The 27157-nt window shown below is 47.3% G+C and overlaps 1 protein-coding gene across 3 annotated transcripts in view; it reads left to right on the forward strand.

Moving 5' to 3' along the window:
- The first annotated feature begins 4423 nt into the window (after positions 1 to 4423).
- The window catches only part of SNUPN (snurportin 1), a 274119-nt gene continuing 251385 nt past the window's right edge, over positions 4424 to 27157 (forward strand). The window contains exon 1 of one of the 3 annotated variants that reach the window (XM_078685088.1): positions 4424 to 4565. The gene's annotated coding sequence lies outside the window, so the exon portion shown is untranslated. The remainder of the gene's footprint in view (positions 4566 to 27157) is intronic. The other 2 variants (XM_078685085.1, XM_078685086.1) reach the window with 2 other exon arrangements.

Here is a 27157-nt window from a genome sequence, read left to right on the forward strand (position 1 = left end):
TCCTCCTCCTTAATAGATGGACGCTGGGGATTTTCTCCTGCACTGGAAGGTCGGGCTCCCTCATTATAAGGGGGCGGACTTCTCGTAAAGATGTCATCTAATAATTCATCGTCTGACTCCCCAAGAGCTCCCCAATGCTTACACTTTTCTGTCTTTTTCTCTTCCCCCGAAGGGGTACATGCTGGCATCATGGGAAACAGACCCTCAACAATCATGCTCTGTCTCCACTGTTTCATCTTTTTATCCCTGGTCTCTTGTTTCAGCCTTGGGTACCACTTGATTAACAAACAAAATGGTTCTGTTGGGTAGCAAAAACAATTCCTTTGGTAGAGGCTGAAGACAGCTCCAAAACATACAACAAGCACACACTCTCTGATAGACAAAGTTTTTATATGTATTAAAAACAGAAAAAAGAGACAATATCCTGGAATTACTTCATTCCACTACATTGCTAGTCAATACGTTAAATTCGTGAATAGTGACAATAGTGATTAAGGTGACAAGTGCAATGTATATGGTGACACTTATATACACAACAATTATTTACAATAAAACCACAAAGGGAAAGGACCGGGGGAGAGGAGGAAAACGAGGTATTTTCTGTCGTTTATGAGGCCAGTCTTTTACAAGTAAATATTCCAAGGAAAACAAAATGGTTAATGTCCAAGTTCCTGGAGTTTAGCTTGGCCAAGGTAATAGCGTCGACGTTTCGACCCTGATAGCGCCCCAATTGGTGGTCGCGGCGGGTCTTTATCAAGACAAGGGGAAAGGAAACGGTCAGGTGGTGAGTTATTCCAGAGGGTCGCCCGTTGGTCAACCCTCGAAATGGTGTCAACCGCGATCTGAATCCGCGGTAAAGTTCAAGAATTTGAACACCGAACGCCAAAAACGAGCTGTCCGTGGGTAATGCTCGGATTATCCGAGCATTACCCACGGACAGCTCGTCCCCTGACCGTTTCCTTTCCCCTTGTCTTGATAAAGACCCGCCGCGACCACCAATTGGGGCGCTATCAGGGTCGAAACGTCGACGCTATTACCTTGGCCAAGCTAAACTCCAGGAACTTGGACATTAACCATTTTGTTTTCCTTGGAATATTTACTTGTAAAAGACTGGCCTCATAAACGACAGAAAATACCTCGTTTTCCTCCTCTCCCCCGGTCCTTTCCCTTTGTGGTTTTATTGTAAATAATTGTTGTGTATATAAGTGTCACCATATACATTGCACTTGTCACCTTAATCACTATTGTCACTATTCACGAATTTAACGTATTGACTAGCAATGTAGTGGAATGAAGTAATTCCAGGATATTGTCTCTTTTTTCTGTTTTTAATACATATAAAAACTTTGTCTATCAGAGAGTGTGTGCTTGTTGTATGTTTTGGAGCTGTCTTCAGCCTCTACCAAAGGAATTGTTTTTGCTACCCAACAGAACCATTTTGTTTGTTAATCGCATATACCCAGGTTCTGAGGGACACAGGGTTACCCCCTTTTTTATAAATCATTGGGTACCACTTGGTCAGACCTTTGTCCATTCGGGGTTTCTCTCTTTCGAAAGCCTCAATTTCCCATTCCTCTAATGCCTCATACTGCGTTAGTCTCGGTCTGGGATGCAATTCATTCATTCGGGTTCTCAAATTAAATAAAATCCTACCATTGAAGGTACCGTCTAACGGAAAAGCCAATATTCCGTCATCTTTTGTGTACTTTACCCAATTTTCAAACCACACACAGGTATTGTACCCTCGATCAAACATCATGAAAGAGGCGGGAGTATTGGGTGGTGGAACAATAACGCCCTCTCTTGATTTAATCGGTTTGTCCGTTTTGAAGTAATTCTTTACCTTATTTACAAGAGACATTTTTCTCTTAGTTCCGTACATAATATCGTATCTATTGGCTTTCCACTGATCCCTTTCAAACCCTTGGCTTCTTGGATCGGGTCTAGTCTCTGGACAATACGAGTGCCACATACGATTTCTACGCTTAACCTTGTTTACAAAGTTACCTCCAATCAGAACGCGTCTTGCAATTCCGTGCGACCAATGGGGTGCACGCGTTCAAATAGTTTCGACCAATGGGTGCGCGGCCCCTTCGTGAGACAGTTCTCACGCTTCGGCGCTCACCCCTCCTTCACAATTCCAGCCCCGCTACCCGCCCGCTGTTTCTACCAATCCCAGCGCGGCACGGAGTGACGTCAGAGACGCTTCGCGACTGACTCCCTCCCTTCACAAGGTAACGGAAACTTTCTTTCTTTCTAAAAGTGCTCAGTGCTTGGTTATTTTACAACGAATACACATTCGCCACAGTGCTCAAGTGTCTAGACAGAAAAGAGTTTTGTTTTACTGCAAGTAAACTACTTCCATTTACTTTTCACACGCTGCGGGTAGATCTCTTCCGCCTACCCTTCACTCTAGCATCAGTGAACCTGTTACTTCCCTAAACTCATCCACTTCTCTGGGATATATCCGAGTCTAAGGTTTCCCAGCGGACCCCTCTGCTTTCACCCAAGCTCCGATGAACCTGCTACTCTTCCGATGTGACCCTTACTAGGTTACGCCACTATTGGAATTTTGCCAATGAACCTCGTTACTAACATTTATTCACATACGTATTCAGAAAAACCCTAGTTAGTGCTTCCCGGTTGTACCTAACCTGCACCTAACTTTCCTTGAGCCTGCGACCTCAAGGCAAATGGATTCTATTCACCACTTTGCCATTCAATTCCCCGGGGAGTTCGGACAACATTGAACGAGACGATTTACAAATGCATGGATTAATACATATAACAATATAAGAACAAGAATAACAATGATAAAACAATTCATAAATTTCAAAGCAGCGTATTCTCAAGAGAATGATCAGGTCCCTCGGAACGGCCGCTCTTGTAGCAGCATTAATATACTAGCAGCTACCGACTTGACTAGACTAACTAGTCCTACCTAAAATTTTAACTAGTCCCTAACCATACCTCTGCTACCAGAAAAACTGATAGAGCGCGCGAGGTCACCCAACCAATAATTTCGCCGCTTCCGGCTTCGGGCCCATATATTTCAATTCACCATATACATTGACCGGGTGACTTCACGGGCTGCTACCAATTTGTGTGAATTCCCTACTGATATTCCTCAGCGTACCCGACTTAGCATCGACCGACACGGGTACCTATGACCACAATGGATCAGGGAGCTAGCTGTAAAAGGAAGGCAGCAAAATACAACTCAAAATGACATTCAATACCTTTGTAAAATGACCACGGACAACTGGAAGGTTTAAAGTCTTTATCTAAAGTTCGTTCTCAGTAAGCATTAGATTTACAAGGATAAGACAATCGATAATCAAGATAATGAAAAGTACATAACTATAGAGAAATAAAGTCAGGGTAATCATGGAAATGCTAATATGGGATGCAACAGGAAACGCTATGCATTTAGGGCAAAAGTTCTTTGGACAGTTTAAGAAAGGCCGTTCTAGACCATATCAGGAAATGACAAACTGCAATGCAAAATATGATTTCTAACAGGTAGGGTAACATGAGAAACGTTATGGAAATATGCAATAACTTTACGTTTCAATAATTTGCGGCAAAAAGCATGGAAAAATCAACATATGCAAAGGTGTGTCTTTATTGAAGCAAAAGACAGAAAAATAGAAAGGTGCAAATTTAAAGGATTTCAGAGCAATATTTACCTAGACTGGTGTGGAAACCAAACCCTGGCCACGGGTCAGTTAAGGACAGGAAACCCTCAAAGAAGGATACCCCTCAATGGACAGCAGGTGCAGAATAGACACCCAGGGCAGGACAGGAAACCCTCAGATTAGGAATCAGGACAGGACCTCAGGACAGGACAGGAAACCCTCAGGACAGGACCAGCACCCGCAGTTCGGAAGCAACGCCTGCGCTCCACCCTCTCTGCAGCTATCGATCAAGACCCCGATTGGGTCAGCGAACTCCCAGCAAAGTGCTTTGCCAGCACTTTAAGGTTCAGTAGAACCTTAGTCTATGGTCAATTTCGGACAGATCTGGGTGGTGGAATTAGCCGTCCACTTGTGGTTTTCTCTCCAGTCAGAAAGCGGTCCAAATGTAGTGACCGGACAATAGACGGCTTACAGCAGCACCAGTTTTGGTTACATCATTTTTACAGACAATAGGAGAGAAGATGTGATTTGCCCAAAATCACAGGATGCTGCGCCGGCGCCAAAACAGGAACCTGGTTACATAATTCCAAAGTCGGCATCGATGGTCGTAATGCAACATACTCTCGCTTCGTGTCCGGGTCAGCTCTCCCTTACTTCGTCATCTCCCCCACCTCAGAGTAGTTCTGACTCCGAGTGAGTTTCCTTCGACTCCTGAGACTAGTAACTCTCATCTGCCTTTTCACCCTCCTCCCGCGCTATGTTCAAAACCAAAGTCCGTTTTCTGTAATGTTTGTGGCCCCGTCTTCCGTTTCCTGTGCATCCTTCTGTAGTCCTTTGTTTGTGTCTTCCTTTTCTCACGCTGTCCTCTTTCTATTTTCTGCTCCGGGCGGTGAGACTGGAAGCAGCCGACTGGGGGACCGGTATCACGTAAGTGACTTCTTGTTCTTTTCGCCTTTCCCCCACCACTTCTTTTCATAATTTCTAAACGCTACGTACAATTACAGGCGGAGGCTGTCCACTCCCAACCAGCAGTCTGCGTATCGAGTGCAGCAATCAACTGTCACTTCTGGAACGTTGTCTTAGAAAAATTAAAAGGTGGATGTAAAATAGCCGACTCCAATTACATTTCGGTAAACGGTACTCCTAGGAAGAGGAATGCTCTCCCTGCCCTGTCCATTCGGAACTTTTTTTAATCCTGACACCACAATTCACAACTAAAACTTGACTTCGGCATCATTTGTGATCCTGCCCTCAAGTTGCCCCCTCCAGGTTGCGGCAGTATGTCTGTCTCTCTTAGTTTTGGCCAGGGCTTTAAGTGGACCAGGTCCTGCAGGTGCTCAGCACCGGCAGTTCTTGAAAGCAGGTGCTGAGACGGGTCCCTATTGGGCTATACATTTTTGCCCACACCCTCGAGGTGAACAAAAAAATCTAAACTCTACAGTTGTACAACTGCTCAAAGCCTTTGATGTAACTTCAGAGACTCGTTTTAGTTCTTTCACAGTCTCATCCGTGCAGAACTGAAGCATTTTCAATATTATATACAACAAAGCCATAGTTGCTGCTTATTTTTCTTTTGCAAAGAACAACCACTGACGACGCCAATAGTCCTGGCCTGTTGTAGGTGTAGTGTTGCTTGTTGTATCATGTATCTGGATGCAATGACAGGAACAGCAAAATACCAGTTTATGCTACCAGCACAATGCTATGCACAGATATTTAGCTAATATGTCCTTAAGCCACGCCCTTAATTACATGGGCTACGCCCCTAGGAAAGACCCCCTCCCCGATGTTTCATCCCACTTAAAGCCCTGGTTATGCCTATTAAAGCCTACTTTGTATCTCATCCCAGCTAGTATGCAGTAGCTGCTAATGGGGGCATTAGTCACTCTATATGTAGGGCAGCCCGTTAAATGTTACAGAAACTGCAAAGTGCTCACAACAAATCTTTAATTTTGTGGTTGAGCTCAACAACTGAACTCTGGTCATTTACTGGTTGCCAGTATCTGCTAAAGTAACATTTCAGATATTGTGCCTCTTATATAAATCCCTTTAATACAACTCAAGTAATATATTTAGCCAAATAGTATTTACAAGAGGTTTTATTTCACCAAGCATATTCCAACAAAAAAAGGAGCTACATGGATGGAATGCGGCAACATAGATATGGTGTACTTTGCCTCCTCCCGCTAGTTCTCCATCTGCACCATTTCCATTCCATGCTCAAGCATTTCTCACAGTCTCGCACACATCAAAGCCAACACTGCACACCTTTCTCCACAACAAACCAAGATAGAAAAGGAAAGTCCTTATGACCCAATCTAAGATAAAACCTATTCCCTATACTTCACTGGCAATGCCTTGCGTCTCGTGCTACGTCTCATCATCACCCGGTGGAGGTGTGGCACAAAAGATCTTTAACCTCACCTGCAGCACCTCTACTTGTCATAACACCCCCCATCACTAGGATACCTTACTTCATTGACTGCAAATGAACCGACATTGAATTGTTGCTTTGATCCGGGATCCTCCAAATCAAGAAATACATTCCCTGCTGCTTCTCTTCCCACCGCTGTATATGTGACCCACTGAAATCAACACTCTTTTCCACCTCTTACTCTCACAGCACCGGCCAACATTTCTATTTTTTGACGGGGACACAACCACTTAGATCCCGAACTTCCACACTGTAGGTAACTTTTCAATCACAAGCAGGGCAAGGCTAAAGAAACATCTTCCCTTTTTTTCATGCCATACATTGTCCTCTGTTTATACCCGTCCACTCGGTGACTTGCCTCTTTACACATTGATTCAGTTGGTATTCCTACCCCCCCAGAGCTCCAAGACATTTTTTCAACCATAAAAGGGCCACATTTGAACCAGGTTCCACCCCCCAAGTAGCTTAAATGATAAAAATCTGCCTTTATATTAGTTGTAGTAGTGCAAGAGAGTAGGGTTGCCTGCAGAGCCCTTCTCAAATTGAGTTCCATGCTAACTGGTATTGCATAACTTCCTTTATGACATCGTTTGTAAACTTTTTTTTAATTGAATTTCACAAATTCACAGTCGTGTGATACGATGGAAACATCACAGTAATATAGCATACACTTTACAATCAAAGCCCGTATATTATACATTAAGGTTAGAAGCTTGCCCCCACAAGTTCACATTATCCGCCCTAGTAGCATCTCTCCCTCGGAAAGTTCTATTTCTTGGTATTGCCGGGGCACACACCTGACCCCTATGTGCGTTCCATCTACTCCAGATCTGCTCCCATTTTTTAGGGCAGCCTCTATTCTCATAGATGGTTTTATCTGCAAACATCGACCAGTCTTTTTCCTATTCAGACAATGTGAGGTATTCACCTTCTCCCCATTTCCGTGCTATGTTCCGTTTAGCAATGGCAAAACCCAGTGTTACCCAAATTTGTTCCTTTCTGTTAAGGTTTGTCTGTCCCCATTATCTCTATAAGGTATAATTAGATTAATCTCAATCTGGAGGTTATGGCCACTTCCCTGGGGGACACTAATCCTTTCTGCCAATCTTCTACTTCCAGCTCTCCTAAATTATTTTGCCATTTCTCCTGCAGTTTCTGTAAGGGATCTAGAATGGTATTGAGTAATTTCCTATACCTCATGGAGATCACTTTGCTGTCTATCCGATCATTTAGTAGTCTGATCTCCAGAGGTGTCAGTTCCAGGGAGATCTGTACCCTGTGGGATGGCCGCTCTTAGAGCATGTCTGATTTGTAGGTATCTAGATGTCTTGGAATCTGCTATCTCGCCTTTTTTTTGTATGTCAACAAATAGTTTCACATTGCCTCTTGAGCACAGGTCCCCCACCCTCGAGATGCCGATCATCTCCTAGTTATCAAAACCAGGACATTTGATCAGTGTACCCCACCTATCCGCATCCCACAGTGGCATGGATTGGGTCACTTTATTCCGCCACCCAAGCAGTTTTGTCACTGTGTGCCATAGAGCGACAGTTTGTTGTGTTGGGCCTGTTAGAAGCTGCTTATGTTGGGTTCGCGTATAATGCCTGTCTGTAGCCTCTGGGGCCCATAAGTATTGTATCCATCTGGTAGGCTTGGTCGTTTGAGAGCCATATATCCCACTGGTTGATTATCGCAATTGGCCGGCACAGTTGTACATTCGGCTATTTGGAAGTGCTATTTCTCCCTCATACCATCCCTTTACCAATTTGTGTGTAGCAATTTGCGTGGGTTTTTCACCCTACAGTAGCACTTGTACCTCACTTTCAATTTCAGTAAAGAAAGAGTCCGGGACAGAGTAAGGTGTATTTTGTAAGACATACCGGAATCTTGGTAGTACCATAATTTTGAAGAGAGCTACACGTCCTAATAGGGATAGTGGTAGATTCCTCCAGTGTTGTCCTTTTGCAATTGTTTCAGGGGGCCTAGTACATTATGCGTATAGAAAAGGGGGGGGATCACTTGTGAAGTAGATTCCTAGATAACAGAAGCTGTCCTCGGCTGTCGTTACTGAACAGCCGGGTGATAGCTTGGGTACAGGTCCATGAAGGCTAAACAGTACCGACTTGGACCAATTGATGGTGTATCTGGAGTATTCCCAAAAATGAGTGAAAATTTGCATGTTCCTGTTAATGGATGAATCTGTCGATGCCACAAATTTCAGAATATCATCCGCGTACAGCGAGATTCTGCCTGCCCACCCTCTAGTCCACCGCAGTCCCTGGATCGAGGGATTTCCTCTTATCCAGGTAACAAGCAGCTTTAGCATTACTGCGAAAATCAATGGCAATAGGAACTTCCCTGCAGTGTTCCTTTTTTGAGGGGAAAGTTATGTGAAGGGTGCCCATTTACTACGACTTGTGCTAAAGGGTCTGCGCATAACAACTTGACCTATGTGGTGTATTTGGGACCAAACGCAATAGTTGCAGTACTCCATAGATGCATGGCCATTCGATTGTATCCAACGCCATGTGCATCCAGTGATAGTAACTCTGCCTCTTCCTTGATGGTCTCTCTTCTACCTAGTACAATGTGTGGGCGTGGCAGTGTTTATCCCCGGCGTGTACCCTGATTGATCTGGGTGCACTAAATTCAGTAAGAGTCTATTTGCTATTAGTTTGGCCAGTATTTTAACCTCCGTGTTGAGCAGCAATATGTGGCGGTATAAAATGCATAATTCTTCCGGTTTCCCCTGTTTGTGAATGCCCAAGATGGTTGCTAATCTCTTTTCTATAGACTAGGCTCCCCTGTCGTCTGCTGTCTTCATATATTTGTCGTAGGTAGGGTGCAATGTTCGAAGTTGTGAGTTTGTAAAGTACTATTGGGAGACTACTTGTTCCCATATCATTCCGTGATTGTATGCTATTTATTGCACTAATGATTTCATCATTGGTGATGTCACTATCTAGTGTGGCCTCTTCCTCTGTGGTTAGTGATGGGAGGGGCATGTCTGTCAATAATTATTTTGCTTAAAAAGGCAAGTTTTTATTTGTTTTCTGAATGATAGCAGCGTGAGACTAGCCTTAATCTGCGCAGGAAGAAAATGCCATAATTTGGATATGGTAACTATGAAGCTTCTGTCATCCCAGTTGTTTTTTTCAGTTCTAGGGATGACCAGAAGTTTAGCATCTGCTGATCGAAGAGAACTGATTGGCATGTAGGCCAAAAAGGCTTTCTTCAAGTATTCCGGGCCTGTATTGTGAATTGTCTTGTGGGCAATACAAAGAGCTTTAAATTTAGTTTTGCATCTTATGGGCAGCCAATGGAGCTGTCGCACCACCTTAGAAATGTACTTAAACTTGAGAGTACCTGGCAGCATCCTAGTGGCTGCGTTCTGTACCAACTGCAGCCTACCCAGAACCATTTCCTGGGCATTAATAAACAGGCTGTTGCAATAGTCAACCTTAGACATGACCAGAGCACCGATTAACTTTCTTCCGGTATTGGGCGGTACAAAAATAGCAATTTCTTTATTATTCTTAACAGATAAAAGCATGAGGGGACCACCGCGTTAGCGTGATGTATAAAAGAGAATCTGTAGTAAAAAATTACACCCAAGTTCCTGGCCTTTTTGACAGGGATTGGGGGTAATGCCAGATTATCTGGCCACCAGGCCGGACACCATCCTGGGGAAAGATTTTCAAAGACCAATACTTCTGTCTTAGTTGAGTTCAATTTGAGACAGTGTTGAGACATCCAGGTTCTAATGGCCAACATACCATCATGAAAGCTGGCGCAACTGTATCTCTATTTTTATGCACAGCAAGCACTAGTTGAGTGTCTTCCACAGGAATTATCCGCTGGTCCTGCCAGCTTAGAAACTAATTGAAACAGCTGTTTAGCTGAGTCTTGTGCAGTTTCTATTTTACTGGTGTAATAATTGCTCTTTTCTATAAGTATAAGATGTTTTTAATTCGCCAGTGCCAGCTAGTAGAGAGATTTCTCATGGTTGTCATAGTCTAGGCACCAACGCTTTTCTTGTTTCCTACAGCGTTGTTTCTCCAGACTCAATACCTCAGAGAACCAAGGGGCTGGTGGAGCCTTCCTGTTTTTGGAGACAGTATTAAACGGTACTAGACTAGTAAAAGCATTATGAAGCCATTCCTTGTAGTTTGTGGAGGCCAGTTCTGGGTCCGGAACCTCTTGTGGTTGTGTGTTAATTAGATGCTGTTTAAGAATGGCCTGCTGTATCCCACTCCAAGCCTTAAACTTTTTTGGGGAGATTGAGCTGGGGAGTGGAAGGGAAAAATCAAATATCCCAATATCAAATAAAACTGCAAAATGTTCTGACCACGTCAGAGGGAGGATCTCCTTTATAGCGATCTGCTCATTGTTCGTTAAAAGACCATCCAGTGTATGCCCAGCTGAGTGCGTAGGATTCGTAACTTTTTGAGAAAGACCCAGGTAAGGGTTATAGAATCCTTATCTTCGGCAGCTTCTAAATGAAAATTAAAATCCCAGAGAATGGTACAATTAGATTCACCTGCCACAGGTTCCAGAATGTTTCCTATGGCTGATAGGAAACCTCCTCTAGTGCCCAGTGACTATATAAGAGGATCCCCTCAAAAGATTGATGATCTGTGAGCATTATATTAAAATTTAATGCCACACATACCATGGAGGGAATCGTCTCTATCTTGACTGAAAAGACAATTCGGTATATAAGAGCCAACCCACCCCTCTTTTCTCTGTTGCATCTATATGCAGCAAAGCCATCTGGGGTGGCAATACAAAAATCTGGGCCTACAGAGGGGTGTGCCCGTGTTTCCGTGATAAATAGCAGATCAAGATGGTAATTATCTAAGAGTTCTGCTACTTCGTATCTATACTTTGGGAGGGAGTGTCCATTAATCGGAGCAGAACCGACCTTGTCCTTTTCATTATCCTTGTCATAATTTTTTGGGGCTGAGTGTTTCTGGGTATCGTTACAGTCTGGTTAATCTGTATCCGGTCTTGGGCCTCCAATCTCAAACCACAGGTAGGACACAGAACTGTGACCCTGTTGGGGAGAATGGCCGGGTCAAGTTGGGCACAAACCTGCTTACACCGATAGCCACCAATATTGATAGCTCTTAATTGCTCACTAGTATAATATAATCTACATCTATGTGCACCTGACAGACAAGGGCCAGGGGTTCTGGAACTCGGCCCGGTCCAGGCGCGGACGGACGCAGACGGGCTTGCCTTTGGCGCGTCGGCACCATGCTGCGACTTTGCCTGGGAGGAAGCGGAAGTGCCCGGCCGAGCCCGACAGAGCACCGCAACTAGAATGCCAACCTCTTTAGCATCCGGATGTGGAGTGCAAGAGAGATAAATGTTACATCCGCCTTCCTTTGGTTTATCGGCGGTACTTTCCCCTTTTTGGGGAGCTCCAAAGACTGCGCGGTAGAAGTGATGGGCGCAGGCTGTGGGCTATTTCCTGACTTTGATCAGTTTTCAGTGTTTGTTTTTTAGATGAGACTGTGTGAAGGGTTTCCATGCAATTAGATAAAGAATAACACAGAACTTCTCCCATCTTATATAGGCATTGCAGCTTGTAATTTCTGATGGTACTCAAACATTTCTCACCCCTCTCCCTGCATGATGGTTTACTGACTGTCCTCCTCCCCAACCTTGCAGAGTGCCTGTTGTCTTTTCATATATGAACCCCTATCTCTTCCTTTTTGTTACCATATCAGCCTGGTGCATACACTGTAGCTTGTCATCTTCTGGTGTCTGATAACTCTTAAGACTCATACTTTGTCCACTTTTGTTAGTTTTTACATCTGAAGCAAGTAGCGAGCCAGTGGGCATGATTTGAGTTGTAGTAGGGTGTCTCGGGTTGCGTTATTCACAGTTGTCAAGTTCATCGTTTTAGGTGGATTTTTAACTGGGTTTGTATTTGTGTGGTTTTGCAGTTTCTCAAGGCGTCTTGCTCGTTTACAGGAGGGACTCGCATGTTCTACTGTTTGCCATCCCTCTAGCCACTCCCAGGTGTCCTCAGGGTTAGAGTAGAACCAGATCTTCACTTCAGCCTTCACCCTCATCTTAGCAGGTAACAGCACTAAGTATTTGATTTCATTGTCTCTGAGTGCTCCTTTTTATTTCCAGAAAGCTGCGTCGTTGTCTCTGCACATTTAAGGTGAAGTCAGGAAAGAATTTGATTGTACTATTTTCGTATTGGACCTGCGGGGCACTGCTCGCCGTTTGTAATATGTTGTCACTGTATTGGAAATTAAAGACTCAGGCCAGAATCGGTCTGGGGGGGAGAGGGGGCCTGGTCCTCCCGGGGCTCGTGGGCTCTCTCAATGGAGAAGTAATTTGATAAGCCCCAGGGGTGGGGGGGGGGGGCAGATGTTTCAATATAAAATCCTCCACAAAGAGGTCAGTAGCTGGTCATTCTGCACGTTCAGGTACACAAATAAAGTGTATGTTGTTTCTTCTGTATCTACCTTCGTATTCATCCAGTTTTGCTTTGTGTCTTTGTCATACTTTCCTTCACTTGTTGAAGGGTCGAATTGTCTGCTTTCAAGTTTTTGGCTATGTCCTCCAATTCTTGGACTCGGTTGCCCAACTTGCGCAGGTACGCCCTTATTAGAGAGACTTCTGTAGAGACATAGTCTAATCGAGTTTCTAGGTAATTGTGAACTTTGTCAATGGAGGTCATGATATTGTTCAGGGTTAGTTCGTCTTTATCTGTTGCTGGCTCAGTTGTGTTGCTACAAAAAACAATAGAGGAGTAACCCCTCGTGGACAGAGAGTTATCTCTCTGATTATGAGCTTACGTGCTCTAATCAGCACAATATGACCCAACCTGTTGCTGGATAATGCATATCCTTATAGAAGACCCCTCACTCACCAACCTAGTTGGTGACATGCTTCATCATCGGGGTCCCACCCCATAGGCCGAGTGCCTATAGGGTGTGCTGCGACACCTGACTACAGTGGAGCTGGTTAATTTTCTTTTATGTGTTCAAATCTATCAAAAAATGTTTTTTTATAAAAAAGGGCCAACACTACTCACTGCAAGTATTTTATTCTTGAGTGCTTGAACCCTTGTTAAAAATAAAGTGTGGCACCTGTGCCTAATTAGGTAGGCTTTGGTGTCATAAGTAGTGTTAAAAAATATATATAAAAATAGCAAAAGTGTGCTATGTGAATGTGAACCTTACAAAACTATTGGTTAAAAAGGTCTACATGTTTCAACCCATATATTTATTCAAGGGTTTTCGTCAGGACCGTGGTGTTTTGAACTGGGTGGTCCGCTCTCGCTAAGGAGCGTCCTGCCCTAGTTCAAATAGGAGACCGCAAATTGCGGTTTCATGAAAAAGAGGGTGCGTTTTTCCTTTTTTGGGAAAAAAACCTGTAAGAAAACAGGAAGACAAAAAACAGGAAGGGGTCACATACTAGGGTAGACAAAACGAATGTACCACATTTAACACATAGGTTTATGGTCGTTACCCCAATCATATGATCCAGGTGTGGGGTCATGCCAGCATTTTAATATCAAGTGTAGGGTTCCTCTATTGCGGTCATGCAACAGTACTACAGTGATAATTGCCGGATTGTGCCTATTCAATCAAAGGACCGGCGCCAAAAGGAGAGGTGTCGAACTGATTTTGGCGTCAGAAAATATCGTGTGTAAAAACACAAGGGACCGATATATAGGAGAGTGACCTATATCGTGCTGCGACGTGAACGGCTGCCAAGAGTTGTTTGTGACCAGTCGTGTCATTGCCGCCATAATTCATGGAAGCGACTTGTTTTGTTAAATGCTTACGCTTAGATGCGGAACTACCGCTTCATGGGCACCAGCGTTACCAAGACGACAAGAGTCCGTCTCCTGTAAAATAAAGAAAACATATGCCAAGTGTCAGCTGTGCGCTGGCTGAATTGTGGCATTTGAGTACAGCCTCTGGGAACATGCGATCAATCTTTTCCGCGTTCCGATCGGCCCGTGTTTACTTACTTGCAACTTCTGATCGTCAGACCGAAAACCTACTTGGTTCCTGCTTGACGTGCCCCGTGGAATGACTCGGGTGCCTGTGCGCTGTCGGTAAAGTAAACCTGCTCGCACTTCCTGGTTGGGCGTGGCCGGGTCACGTGGTCTTGACACGTGGTCCGGTAATAGCCAATCAGGGTGCTTTTATAGACAGGGTAGAAGGACTACTCTGTCAGCAGCATTCATTGTTTATATCGCTATGGTGATAGTATTTTATTTATGTTTCAGAAATAGATGGACATAATCAAGTTACATCGAGCGATTTTGGGAACATAAAGGGCAGACAGATAGAGAGAAAGGAAGTCAGGACGAATGTCACGGGTTGATTCTTCCACTATTTGCCGATGTATCCGGGCAAAGTAGCTTATCAGTATATTGATCTTATGGAATGGAAATCAGAATAATAATGACCCCCCTCATGTCATTACGTTATTCCACGGTATATTGTCATTCAAACCGGTTTTATGAGTGGAGAGTCTGTAGACCCACCTCTGTTCTTTTTCGAATAGACGTTGGGTCAGATTTGTACCTGGTTTGACTTGTTCAATGATCGTCCATTGAAGGTCATCTGGAGTGTGACCTGCGGACAAAAAATGTTCAGTGAGCTTTGTATTAGTCTTTTTGCATCTAATGGTGCTTCTGTGCTCTCCGATGCGTAGCTTGATCTTCCTGCTCGTCATTCCTACGTAATGTAGGTTACAGGGGCATGTCAGTCTATAGATGACGTTTTCGCTATTGCAGTTGGTCTGCCCTCTAATTGTCCAGATTTTGTTTGGTTCCAGAAGTAAGGTTTTAGTATTCATGGTAAATGGGCAAACGCTGCAGCTTCCACATTTATAGTGGCCTGTCACCTTTGGTAAGCCCCATAAGTTTGTTTGTGTTTCTTTTTCTGGACACACCATTAGGGGTCTTGTGTTGACGACTGCATCTTTTATGCTTCGTGCCCTTTTAAACGAAAAAAGGGATTTTTCCCATCTCAAATTGCCTGTATTCAGAATGTTCCAATGCTTTTTAGGTCTCGCCTGTCGATGCGCATGCGCATCGAGCAAGCGAGACTATAGGGGCTCATCCAGACTTTATCTAACTTGCAAGGAATCGTGGCGATTCCTTGCAGTGCCCGTGACTTTTAAGCTCAATGCGCATGTGCATTGAGCTTAAAAGCGCGTGCACAGCCGCCCGCATTCCTCCGACACCTTTTGAAGTGAAGCTTAGCTTCACTTCAAAGGGCCGGCTTCTTCACACCCACATGCCGCTCTGCCCCGCTCCGCCCCCTCCCCTGAGTCATCCTGCCTGCCCAGACTTCTCCTCCCCCCCTCCGACGTTCCCCCCGCCCCCTCCCGCCACGCAATGCCGAGCTTGTTTTCTTTCTACCCCTTTCCCTAGTCTTTCTCTCGCTTTCCTTGTCTCACGCATCTCTCTCAATGTGTACCTCGTTACATCTATCCATGTCTCTCCCGCTCTCTTCCCATTTGTTCATATGTTGTCATCTGCCAATCTTTCTCCCTACCTCTTCATTCGTTTTCCGTACATTTAGCCCTCAAACCAAATTCCTGTCTACTCGTGCCACCTGCTTTTTATCTGTCAACCTCTCGCCCCACCTCTAGCTCGCTTTCTTCTTCTGTTTACCCCCTCCGTCCCCGTCTCTCTCCATCCGTCAACCCTCCCTCACCCGACCCTCCCTGCCCTCTCTATCCCTTCCGTGGCTTCCTTTCGCAGTTAATGATTGTGGTATTTTCCGCACCTTGGTTAGCCTCTGCTCCTGCTGTGTCTCTTACTGTGTGGATGCAGCTGTAATTATTCTCCAGGTTCACATCCCTCGAGACCTCTGGGTAAAAGTGCTGCCTATAAATAAATATTCGATGTCTCTGCAGCCCCTCTCCTTCCCGCTATACGCTTTGCAGGTTTCTCGCCGTCTCTCCGGATCTCTTTATCACATTCCGGTCCCTCTCCATATTGCTGCGTATTTTGTCCCTTCTGCCTTGCTCTGTCTTTTGTTCACCTTCTTCTCTCTTTTTGTTGGCTCTCTTGTTCAAAGTGGTTGTCTTGGGACGCTTTCTCAACTTCTACCTACCCACATTATGTCACGCTGTTCACACCCAGCTCCACAGTGCAATCAGTGAATGTCTGCAACCTACATTAGTTGAAGTTCGCTTGTAACGAATGTAAGTTTGTTCGTTGTAGGCACCGAGGCATAACGTGCTTTCTAAAGCAAACCGTTCGGCAGTTGTTGCATGAAATGAGCAGCAGCACATGCCATTGGTTACAATGTTAAATGCTTACTAGAGTAAGCATCGGTACTTGCCGGTAGTATGCCGGTACGGTCCCATCAAATGCATTGTTGCAGTGCTGAGAGATGCAGGTATTCTCCCTTGCAAGTTAAAAGAAGTGCAGAAGTACCGGACAGTACCTGTCCATTTAAAGCACTTACATTAGTAGTTTGAAACATCCAAACTGATTCATTCGGTTTCCGGGTAGCTACAACAACATGCATTTGCAATGCAATAGGTCTCGCAGTTGTTAGACTTTGAGCCATTGGCATTGTAAATGGCAATGTCTTTTATCTATGTGTTGGTTTTTAAAACGTTAAATAACACATAAATAAAAGGCAGTGCCATTTACAATGCCAATGGCTCAAACTCTAACGACTGCGAGACCTATTGCATTGCAAATGCTTGTTTATTATTCTCGACACATCGTTGGATATTGTGTTATATGTGGTAACACAGGTCAAGGGGATTTCCTCCGAGGTCTTGGTTTTTGGTTCCAATAAAGCTGCACGTGGTTGGTTCCGCGCTCGCTTTTGGCTTATTTGGAGAATTCTGTTTGGGTAACCTCGGTTTTGAAGTTTTTGAGAGAGATCCTGGGCTTGTTTTTTATAATCTTCCAAATCACTGCAATTCCTACGGATTCTGAGGTATTGCCCATACGGTAAATTCTCACGTAGGGGTCTGGGGTGGAAGCTTTCAAATCGGAGTAGGTTATTCTTTGAAGTTGGCTTATAATGGGTAATAGTGGTCAGTTTGCCCTCTTTTTTTGTAATTGTTACGTCTAAGAAGACCAAGGTGTCAATGTTTTTTTCATAAGTGAACCTCAAGTGATTGTCACGGGTATTTATCCAGTTAAAGAAGGAGGTCAGGGATTCCTCCGTACCCTTCCATATGGTTAGCACATCATCGATGTATCTGCGCCATAGTAGGATGTTGGAACTGTAGGGGTTTGTATCATTGAGAATGTATTTTTCTTCAAAGTCATATACATACAATCCCGCTATGCTTGGAGCAAAAGAACTGCCCATGGATGTCCCTCCCGTCTGTAGGAATATTTGGCCTTCGAACTCAAAATAGTTTCTTTTGAGTGCTAGTCTCGCACATTCCAGAACACATTTTTTTGGTGTTCTTGAAGTCCACGCTTCTTTTTCTAGAGCTCGTTCTAGTACTTCCAGTGTGGCATCCTGGGGGATGCTAGTGTACAGACTCTCAATGTCGAAACTCACCAAGATGGTGTCATTGTCCACGGTGAGTTGGTCTAGAATCTGTAATAGACTTTTTGTGTCTTGGAGCTATGTGCTAGTTTTTTGCACCATAGATTTGAAAAACACGTCGCAGAATTGCGAGAGTGGTTCCAGGACTGACCCAAGACCAGAAACAATTGGCCTGCCTGGCGGAGGTATCCTGTTTTTGTGTATTTTTGGGAGTGTATAAAAGTAGGGGATTTTTCCTTCGCTTTTACAAAGGAAATTTGCCTCCTGCTTTGATATGAAACCCTCAGTTTCACCGTATTCCACTAGTGATGTTATCTCACTTTTCAGGTCTTCTGTTGGGTCCATTGGTAATCTGCGATAGCTGTTATGATCTGCTAGAAGTCGGAGACACTCATTTTGGTAGGCTGTGCGATCTTGCACGACAATGCCTCCGCCTTTATCTGCAGGCTTAATGACAATGGTTTCGCAGTTACGCAAAACGTCAAGGGCGGTCCTTTCTCGGTTGGTCAGGTTCATGAATGGTTTCTTTGGTTTTGTATTCTCAACTTCATTGAACACAGCTTGCTCGAACGTGGAAATTTCCACGGGAATCAGATGTGGTGGTGGGGTGAAAGTGGCTTTGTTCCTCAGTCCCGTTTCATTAGGGTCCGGGTTTTCCTCTGTGTTGGGTCTTTTTTCAAAGAAAGCTTTTAATCTTAGTTTTCTGAAAAACGATGAGAGTTCGCAGTGAAGTCTAAATTTATCTAGATTTGCTGTGGGTACAAATCCTAAGCCCTTATTTAGGACCGATTCTTCATCTGCGCTCAGCGGTCTGGTGGCAAGGTTGGTTATCAAATTCTCCGGTTGCTCTGCCCTGCTTGTTGAGGTTTGGGCTTGTTCTGGTTCGTACTCGGATCTTCCGGTGCCCAGTGTACATGTCCTCCCTGATTTTGATTTTTTCTCCTTCCCCTTCCGCCCCGGTATAAAAAAGGCGGTGTGTAGGGGTTAGGTTGAAAGAATGGTTGCTGGAAGGGTGGTTGCCAACCATACATTGGCATATTTTGTGGGTGGTAGTAAGGGTCAGGTGGCCCTTGCATTGGCACTGGAGTGAAATGTGGCCAATTTCCCTGTCCTCTACCACGTCCTCTCCCTCTCTGTTTGGTATTGCCTCCACTCGAATTCACACTAGAATTAGATGTGTTGCTTGATGCGTTGCTGGAGGCATCTGAGTTATCTTCTCCTTTCGATGGTGGGGCGAACTCTGGATCGGAGTATGGGTATGCCTTAGTATAGGAGAATTTCTTTAAATCTTTCTGGAACTTCTGCACTTTCTGCTGTGTCAGATTATCTTTGTAGTCTGTCATTTCTTTATTCAGCTGTGTTGCTACCATCTTCCTGCCCTTTTTGTAGGGTATATTTATTAAGTTTGGTATGGTGTGTTCCCCTTCCTCTGCTGCTCGACATGTCGCACTTGCTTGCGTGGTATGATTGTGGATCGTATGGACTGGTGTTCGTCACCCGGGTACTAACTGCTGCCTGCTCAAGGGGTATCACCTTGCGGCCTGTCGGCTCTCACAAGGTGGGGTTTTACAATCCCTTGTTTAATACCTGGGACTCCTGATGTACTTTTGGCGCAGTTTATAATGAGTTCAGTCTGCGGGGCAGTACTTAATTGCTTCCGTACGCTTTGGGGTGAGTCTCTGTAGTTATTAGTGGCACATGGGACCCAACGCCCACTACTGTAGTACTTGGCTTACCCCACTTATAATTTGTCTGTTCGAAGGAAGAGATAGGCATGGTGGCGTACGGTTTCCAAACCCCCCCCCCCACCCCAGAAGTGAAGTTGCTGTCCCGTTATTATTTGTTACCTCAGGTGCTTGGGGGTGGGAGGCAACAATATTCCACCACCATGCAGCCAGAGTTCTAGATCGATGCCCTCCACTGTGATCCCCAGCAGTGCAGCCGCCACCCTCTTTATTGGCTCCTTCTCCCTGGTGATCACTTACTTCTCGATGGTGGATTTTCTGCACTACCTCCAATGTTCTCATGTGTGGCCTCGGGTCCTGTTTGTTGTGTCTGCGTTATGCACGGAGCTTATCTGCGTCACTGCAGTCAGGTCGTGCTCGCTGGTCCAGACACATGTCCTGGGTAAGTGCAGCAGTTTCGGGTCTCCACTCGTTCTCTGGTGGCGCAGATGTATTTTCCAGATTGGTTGTTTATTTTCAATTTAGAATTGCTCGGAGAGCCCTTCTCGCCCATAATGTGCCCTGCCTGCATATTTTGCAGGTCGCGTTGGCCCGTCACTGTGGCTCCAGGCTTTTGAGGTTTGCAGGCCATACAAGTTTTTGGCAGTTCGGGCTGAATTGTTCCCATGAGGCATAGGGTCGACTGATATGCATATAGCTGGCTCTGAACTGAGAGGTGACGAAGTGAGCTAAAGAACGATGATGGATTCAACTCAGATCTGTAACTGGGGGCGAGTGTCTGAAAGGTTTCAGCGCTCCGTCATTCATCTCCTTGTGTTTGCTACATTTTCTCCCTCCCCATATCTCTTGAACCAGTTTCTAGTTTAAAATAGTAAACCAATCACAAGAGTCTACCATAACTTGCGCTTGTTGCCCATCTATAAGAATGATACACCTGGATATTTCCTGTCAGCCACTACACTTAAAACTACATTATGATTTAAACCCATGACTTTATCACCCATCTCTTCAGAGATGCTGATTTTCCTTTCCTCCCTCTTCTTCCTATACCAAACTCCCTATTCTTTTTACATCTACTGCAGTATTTGTCCTTGACTGGCTCTTATTTTGAGTTGCTGATGTGGCTGGTACTGCCACATCTTTAGAATGACATTGGGAACTTTCCTCCTTGTTTATGTCCAAGCTGTCCTTTTTAGGTCGAGCTGACCTAGCTTTCAATGCGAAAGCATTGAAAGCTGTCAGCGAAGACAACTAATGTTGCCCGTATTTGGGAATGTGGACAAGAAATATGCACAAGCGCAGATTGCACCTCCGTGGGCGCGCACGGCGCCGTGCCCATTAGCTCCAACACGCATGCGCATACCTAGTTGAAAATCAGATCTCTTAACACTCTTCTACGATCTTCCACGGTGCTACCGCATCGCCAGCCCCTTCTACCGCCGTCACCCTTTCTGACTATAGGTGGCCCGGCTGCTACTACCGGGAGGTCTAATGCCTGGCTCGTGGCTATCTCACTTCAAGGGACTGGTCATATAAAATCCGTCCCGCAACGAGTCCAAAGAACGAAGTCCCCCGCCATCTGCCACGGTACCGCTGGAACAATATTTACTACAGGCACGTGCGGAATCCACAGCCAATGAGTACGTCGGAACTGTATTCGGCGCACTAAGATTGGCTGAGGTGCTGCAAATGCTCCTATCCTAGGTAACCTTGCACATTGTCAGACCCTCTTAGTCGACTCGCAGAGTATGTTTTTAATTTGTCTCTCCCCAACCCCACCCCCACTCCGAGATCGCTGTTTATTTTTAATTTCAAAGTATGTTTATTGAATTTTTCAGAACAGAAAAAGAAAGGCATGGCATAGCTAAGCACAATCAACAAGCAGGTTAAGCGAGCGAGACAGACAGACACGTCTTCTCTTAATAAGCGTTAGATGAGCAGGGTGAGCATGCTCAGATGTAAAGGTAGTGCCCGGAGGTCGAAAGACGCCCCTAGTCGGGGCAACAAGTAAACAAGCCAGCCTTAAGAACCCACCCCCCCCTAACACCCCAAAACAACACCCCCCCACCCCACCAGTACGCCAGTCTTCCATAGCAGTCCTGTGAGGTATTGCAAGACTAAATGTATCAGGGTGCCTCTGTTTGCGTTCGGTCTATCATGCAGTCCGTAAGTCGTAGGATACGAAGGTACTTCGGGCAGGTGATTTCGTGGAATTCCCTGGAGAGCAACGCTAGGAGTGGCTGCCAAGTGGTGCGGAATGCGTCAGTAGTATGTGTTAGTGTGGCCTGAATCCGTTCCATGCCCAAGGTGAACCATAGCTTGTGTAACCAGCCAGTGTGGGTGGGTGGGGTAGTAGAGCCCCATAGCGACAAGATGTGTTGCGACGCTGCCTGCATGGCGATGCCCATTTGTTTGCCGCGAGCTGATCGTAGGGGGAATGTAAGTGCGTTTGGAAGTCCTAGGAGTGCGTATGCTGGGAAACGTGGGATCTCAGTATCGAATGTGGAGTCAATATCGTCCAGGACGACCCTCCAATACTCCTGCAAGGCGGGACAGTCCCATAGGAGGTGAGTCAGTGTACCCCGGCTGCCACATCCTCTCCAACACAGCGCGCTACGGGTCGGGTTGCTTTGGTTGAGTCTCGCTGGGGTAAGGTGCCAATATATAGCCAATTTTATCGCCGATTCCCTAGCTTTGGTGTTGCGGGTAGTGTGGGCGGCCCTGTAATATATGTGGTTCCATTCGATCGTGGAAAGAGGTCTTCCGAGTTCCGCTTCCCAGCGCCGCTGCCCAGCGGTCTTAGCAGGGTCGGCAGTAGGGGAGAGCATCCGATAGAGATCTGAGATAAGATGTTTATCGGAGTCTTTGGACACAAGCCAGCGTTCGAACGGCGTCATTTGCCGGCCCACCAGAGGGGCAACGTCCGGGCTCAAGAGCCAGTGGCGGATCTGGAAATATTGATACATGTGAGGATTGTCCATTCCATAGTCTCGCGAGAGCTCGGCGAGAGGAAGGAATCCCTCCGTGTCAAAGAGGTGCCCGGCCGATCGGCACGGTGTATCACGCCATTGCAAGAAAGCTCGAGTGTCCGTGCCGGGTGGGAATGCGGGGTTGTCAAAGAGTGGAGTAAGTGGGGACGGGAAGGTCGTGAGGCCCCGTTTGACCGCCACCATGTCCCAGGTCGCCATAGTGGTCCGAGTAATAGGGGAACGGAGGAGATATCGCGGCCTATGCCGGCGAGCAAGGAACGGTATCTTCCACAGGGAGGTCTGTGCCATGGCTCTGTCCTGAAAGACAAATAAGTGAAGGGATGCACACCATTCTTTTTATTTTTTGTTCTTCAAGTGATTCCAGCCTTTATAAAGTTCGCGTGCAGAATGGTTATTCTGGCCAGCCCCTTTGCCATTTAGAAAGATAAACCTGACGCTGTGCAAATGGCTTCATGGAGCTGAATGGAGCTCCACTCTAAACAGGTTTATCTGTCCTGAAAGAGCCATCTCTTCTCCGATTCGGGCCGGTACCATTCCACCAGATACCGAAGTTGCGAGGCCTGGAAATACTGCAGCAAGTTTGGGATCCCGAGGCCGCCCTCGTCCACGGTCCTGTGCGCCACTTGACGATGTAGTCTGGCGCGTTTCCCCTCCCACACAAATTGGTGAAGAGCATGTTGGAGGTCAGCTAGCGTCCCCATTGGCGGTGACACCGGGAGGGTCTGAAAGATGTATAGTATTTTGGGTAGGACCGACATCTTTACCGCCGCGATCCTCCCAAGTAAGGAGAGGGGTTGCTTCGACCAACGCGCGAGGTCAGCCCGGATTTGGGATGATAAGGTAGAGTAGTTGTGAGTAACCGTCGAGACCGTGGAGGAGGTCAGAGTAATCCCCAGGTATGGCAGACGGGTGGTGGACCGCAGTTGGCAACCGAAGGTGGCCGGTGGGCTGTTGGAAAGAGCATGGCTGCCAAGGGGTAGTATCAGGGATTTCCCCTGGTTGACCTTGAAACCCGACACCCTGCCGAATTGGTCCAGCTCCGTCAAAAGTGCTGGTATGGAGCTAGAGGGACGGTTCAACGCGGCGATTATGTCGTCCGCGTACAATCCCACCACGTGGGATTCGTTGCCGAAAGACATTCCTAAAATGTGGGGATTATCGCGGATCTTCTGCGCCAAGGGCTCTATGTATAGGGCAAATAGGAGTGGTGAGAGGGGACAGCCCTGGCGAGTTCCCCTCTGTATCTCGAAAGGGTCGGACTTGAGGCCGCCCAGCCGGACACGGGCCAAGGGACGGTAGTAGCAGCTCGCGATCCAGGCCTGGAACCGGTCGCCCAGGCGGTAGCGTTGCAGCACAGCCTGCAGGTAGGTCCAATCGACACGGTCGAAAGCCTTCTCCGCATCGATGGCTACTAGGGCAGAGTCGGAAACCTGAAAATGAGCTTTGTCCACGAGGTGCAGGAGTCTTTTAGTATTGTCACTGCACTGGCGGTTCGGGACAAAGCCCGATTGGTCCGGTTCGAGGATGCCCGGGAGGCAGGGGCCTAAGCGAGCCGCCAGTACCCCCGTGAACAGCTTCAGATCCAGATTGAGTAAGGAGATGGGGCGGAATGCGGAGCAGTGCGTTGGGGGCTTGCCCGGTTTAGGCAGGACCACAATGTCGGCTGCAAGCATATCGGGCGGGATGGAGCTTGGCCCTTCAAAGGAATTAAAGAGCCTGGCGAGGATAGGCGCTAAGACATGGCCGAAGGACTTATAAAAGCCCGACGAGAAACCGTCAGGGCCCGGGGATTTAAGCGGACGGAGGCGTGCAATGGCAGCGAGGATCTCGTCGGGGCGAATGGGGGCATCAAGGGTTTCCACGCTCGTTGAACATAACGGCGTGATGTTGGCCGTTTGCAAGTAAGCGTCAATGGCTGTCGGCGACGCCGTATCTGTGCTATACAAAGAGGCGTAGTAGGAGCGAAAGGCCGAGGCAATTTGTGCGTCCTCAGTAACTGCCTCGCCGGCATCGTCTAGCAGCATCGTGATTTTGGAGCGTTGGAGTTTGGCCTTCAAGGCACTGGCCAGGAGCCGGCCGGTGCGGTTGCCCCCCACGTAGTACGTGTGGCGGAGGCGAAGAGCAGCAAATTCTGCCCTGTCGGTATCGAGGCTAGCTAGCTGAGCCCTGGCGGCCTTAAGTTGGCGCCAAATTCTCGGGGCTCCGGTACGGCTGTGAGCTCTCTCCAGCTCCGCAACTTTGTCGGAGAGGTCGCCCCTCTTTTCTTTGCGAAGTGCGGCGTCTGCAGCTGATAACGCTATCAGCTCCCCTCTAACGACAGCTTTCAAAGCTCCCCATAAGGACGACATCGACACCTCAGGGGTATCATTGGTGGCCAGGTAATCCGAGATGCACTTATGAAGTTGGCGGGTGACCGCCGGTTTTTGTAAGAGGGTTTCGTTAAGTCTCCACGACCCCGGAGTGCGTGGCGTGCAGGGTACTTGAAGCGTCAGTTCCACTCCCTGATGGTCGGAGAGGGCAGCCGGGACAATCTCCACTGTGGTGATGTGGGGAATGAGGGTCGATGAGCCCAAGAAGTGGTCTATACGGGCGTAGGTGTGGTGTACGTGTGAGTAGAATGTGTACTGCGTTGCAAGCGGGTGAGCGTGCCTCCAAAGGTCTGAGATGTCCCTATCATGCAGCCAAGTAGTGCCGTTCTGCGAAATCGCCCCCGTGTCTCCGTAACGGTGCCCCGACCTATCCTTGGCCGTGTCCATGACGAGGTTAAGGTCCCCCCCTAGAAGCATGTAGGTGTGAGGTGTCTGAAGCGTTTCTGAGATTGCGGAAAGCAAGAAGGGTTCCTGACCGGTATTGGGGGAGTATATGGAGCCTATTGCGTATGTGGTGTTGCCAATCTGGAAAGCGTGGGCTAGAAGGCGTCCCCTGATTTCTCCTATTTTAGCCCCTACCTTGCCTTTAAAGCGCCGTGAAATGAGCAGAGCCACCCCAGCTTTCTTCGACGTGAGAGAGGAGAATAGTTGCTGTGGGAAAGCGCGGGAGCGCAGCCGGTGCCAATCCTTGGCCAAGAGGTGGGTTTCCTGCAGCAGGCAGATGTCGGCTGCTGAGTTCTCTAGGTAGGAGAGGACAGCCCTGCGCTTAATCGGGTTATTGAGTCCCTTGACATTAAGGGACAGGATTTTGAGCGTGTCAGCCATCACCGGGGTACGTGGTGGTGAACGGGCTCAACTCCGCAAAACGCTGCGCAGCAGTGGAGAACGTGGGCAAACCCTGGTGTGTGTAAAGATCCCCTGGCGTACTGGTCCCCACCCCCCACGGTGTACTGGTCCCCCCCAACAGTTCCCCCCCCCCCCGTGGCCACCCTAACCCCAACAGAGTGGACCCCCCTAACCCCCTGCAAGTGCCGAACCCCCCTTCCCCAACTTCCCCATCCCCCCCCATAACCTCCCCCCCAACGAAAACCAGTAAAAGTCTCGGGCCTAGTCGTGCAGGGCACAGGTCCGTAGAAAGTCAAAGAAAGGGGTACCGTGGTTGCAGCCCAATCAGAGGCTCCCCGACCCAAACCCCCGTCAAACTGCGTTCAAATGAGATATCACCCCCAAGCTGGGCAAGGTCCATAAGGGCAATAGTCTACTGGTCGGGTGCCGTGTTGTCCGCCACTTCCTGTATTGCAGCTTCTCGTTCCTGAGCGACCGTGATAGGGTCTGGCTTTGGGACGGATCTCGGCGCTCTCCTCCTGCGGACCGTCTGCCAGCCGTCAGCCGCTGGGCGAGGTGGGTCTCCCTGCGACCGGGACGGAGAGGCGTCTCTGGAGGTGGTGCCGTCCGGTATGTCAATCCCAAGCAGGGAGCAGGTGTCGCGGAGCGATTTAAGCTGGTGAAGGGATCCGTTCCACTTGAAGATCAGACGGAACGGGTGGCCCCAGGAGTAGGGTACCCCGGCCTCCCTCAGGAAGTTCGTCGCAGGCCTGAAGGATTTGCGTTTCAGCAGGGTGACATTAGAGAGATCCTGAAAAAGGGCCACTGGGTCAGCGCGAAACGTGATGGGTTGTGCTTTCCTGGCCTCTCTAAGGATGCGTTCCTTCAGGGGAAAGTCCGGTAGGAACGCGAGGATGTCCGGAGGTGGTGCTGGCGCCCTGCGTGCCATGCCCACCCTGTGCGCTCTGTCGATGCGAATTTCGAAGTCGCTCGCCTCCCCCAGAATGTGTCTAAATAGGTCCTGTAGGTAGGTGGCCACACTGTCCTTTTCAGCGTTCAACGGGACCCCCCTGACCCTTATGTTATTCCGCCTGGAGCGGTTCTCCAAGTCTTCAGAGTGCGACTGTAAGTCCACTTGCTGATCCTGAAGTCGTAGGATTTCCTGCTGAAGTCGCTCCACCTCCCCAGTTTAGCATCTGCTGATCGAAGAGAACTGATTGGCATGTAGGCCAAAAAGGCTTTCTTCAAGTATTCCGGGCCTGTATTGTGAATTGTCTTGTGGGCAATACAAAGAGCTTTAAATTTAGTTTTGCATCTTATGGGCAGCCAATGGAGCTGTCGCACCACCTTAGAAATGTACTTAAACTTGAGAGTACCTGGCAGCATCCTAGTGGCTGCGTTCTGTACCAACTGCAGCCTACCCAGAACCATTTCCTGGGCATTAATAAACAGGCTGTTGCAATAGTCAACCTTAGACATGACCAGAGCACCGATTAACTTTCTTCCGGTATTGGGCGGTACAAAAATAGCAATTTCTTTATTATTCTTAACAGATAAAAGCATGAGGGGACCACCGCGTTAGCGTGATGTATAAAAGAGAATCTGTAGTAAAAAATTACACCCAAGTTCCTGGCCTTTTTGACAGGGATTGGGGGTAATGCCAGATTATCTGGCCACCAGGCCGGACACCATCCTGG

This window comes from Lissotriton helveticus, chromosome 3_2 (assembly GCF_964261635.1).
Source record: "Lissotriton helveticus chromosome 3_2, aLisHel1.1, whole genome shotgun sequence".
Taxonomy (NCBI): Eukaryota; Metazoa; Chordata; class Amphibia; order Caudata; family Salamandridae; genus Lissotriton; species Lissotriton helveticus.